Source organism: Peromyscus maniculatus, chromosome 1 (genome assembly GCF_049852395.1).
Source record: "Peromyscus maniculatus bairdii isolate BWxNUB_F1_BW_parent chromosome 1, HU_Pman_BW_mat_3.1, whole genome shotgun sequence".
Taxonomy (NCBI): Eukaryota; Metazoa; Chordata; class Mammalia; order Rodentia; family Cricetidae; genus Peromyscus; species Peromyscus maniculatus.
This window is the reverse complement of record NC_134852.1, coordinates 127,829,446-127,831,690: the sequence shown is the minus strand read 5'-3', so window position 1 is coordinate 127,831,690 and position 2,245 is coordinate 127,829,446.

The following is a 2,245-nucleotide window of genomic DNA, read 5'->3' as shown; positions in this document are numbered from 1 at the left end:
CTGCCTTTGTGTGATTCCTGCACAGCTTAATCGCGTGTGCACAGACCATATGCTGAATCATCTCTGATCTACATGCAAAACAAAGACAGTAATGGCACCCAGACCTTTTGCTTGCTGGGGGAATGAAGTGAGATTCAAGGTTCTGCTGCAATGCCTGGCCCTTCACAACCTCTCTATAAACTCACTATTAGCTATGGAGGGAGGCAGGCACCTCTAGGGAAAACTCCTTTATTTAGGAGAAAGATAACACCCTTTAAACACTCTCAGTACACCTTTGAATTTGTTCTTCCTTTTGGTTTCAGCTAAATGTCTTTGGAGAAACTTTAGTGGAATTGGTCGAGGACACTGGTCATTCTTTTAGGCAAACTACAGTAAACTTGGCTTATTGTAATACCCAACTGAGCATGCCCAGAAGTGTGGTGCTATATTGCGTCCCCCAATATATTGTGCATTCTAATAAACTTATCTGGGGTCAGAGGACAGAACAGCCACTAGACATAGAGGCCAGGAAATGGTGGCACACACGCCTTTAATCCTATCACTTGGGAGGCAGAGATCCATCCAGATCTCTGAGTTCAAAGCCACACTGGAAACAGCCAGGCATGGTGACTCATGCCTTTAATCCCAGGAAGTGATGGCAGAAAGCAGAAAGGTATATAAGGCATGAAAACCAGGAACTAGTCTGGTTAAGTTTTCAGGCTTTTGAGCAGCAGTTCAGCTGAGATTCATTCTGGATGAGGACTCAGAGGCTTCCAGTCTGAGGAACAGGATCAGATGAGGAACTGGTGAAGTGAAAATAAGCTGTGGCTTGTTCTGCTTCTCTGATCTTCCAGCTTCCATTCCAATACCTGGCTCTGGGTTTGTTTTTATTAATAAGACCTTTTAAAATTCGTGTAACACAGAAGTCTTAATGTGAGTCATCTTTCCCTTTTGGATATGTGCTCTGAGACCTTGAATTGAGCATACCCAGACAGGTATCAGTCATCTTCATTTTATAATGTTTAATCTAGAACCTCAACTGAGCATGTTCAGAAATGCACATTTTAAACTGGGCATGCTTAGATAGGTGCCTGCCCCTACATATCCTTTCCTGTAAATCCTGGCATGATCTTTCTTCAGGCGGAGCTCTGCTTTGCAAATAGCCCGGGGCTCTCCTTATGTGATGCAAGTCATCCCTCTTTCTCTGATCTCCTATTTACTGGTTGTGCTCATGGCTTTGCATTCACTGAGAGAAGAGCCCTCTGGGCTCAGTTACATCACTACTGGCTCCCCTTCAGGGTCTTCTGGAAATCTTGATTTCACTAGATCAAGCAATACATCTTGAAACCTGCTCTAGACAAGATTAGATTTGTTTTCATTTTAATGGGAAAGTTACCAGGTTTCCTTATGGTGTTTTCAGATTTGATTGACCCTTTCCCACTGTATACTCTCTCTGTCCTCTCCCTCTCCTCTATCCTGGCTTAACTTCCCGGTATTCCCACTTACTTTGCCATCACATGTGATCCATGACCCTCCCCAGCCCTCTCCCTTAGAGCCCAATGAGCTTACCTAAAAAACCTACTTGAGTCCAACCTGTGATTTTTCACCTTGATGAAAACCACCACAATTCCATACTCTTCCTTCCATGACCTTGGCCGGACAATAACATTTAAATCATCCATTCTGACCCTGGCCTTTGGAAACCCATTATCTGCATAGCAGCCAGTCATTTAAAAACTGGACTCATGTCACCCCGTGCTCAAAATTTCCAGTGGCTCTGGATGTCTTTAGAATTAGACTTATGCTCTGTACCCACATATCCATGGCCTTGCATGACCAGTCCTCATCTATGTCTATAGCCTCATCTCAAGCTCTCCCTTCTGATTATCATACTCTTGACACCCTGTTCCCTCAATAACACTCCTCTCCCCCACCTCCAGGTTTGGTACCTGTGTTCACTCTGCCCAGAATGCCTTTCTTCTGGATTCTCCTCTGATGACGTCCCATCTGTCCCATCTGGTATCTCTCTCTCTCTCTCTCTCTCTCTCTCTCTCTCTCTCTCTCTCTCTCTCTCTCTGTGTGTGTGTGTGTGTGTGTGTGTGTGCATAGGCATGCATATGCCATAGAATGCACGTGAAGGTCAGAATACAACCTCTGGTGTCTGTCCTCACCTGCCACCATGTTTGGGATTAGTCTCTGTTGTCTTTCCCCACTGTCCCCTCCCCAGGGCTAGCTAGTTTGTGAGCTTGCAGGAATTTTCCTTCCT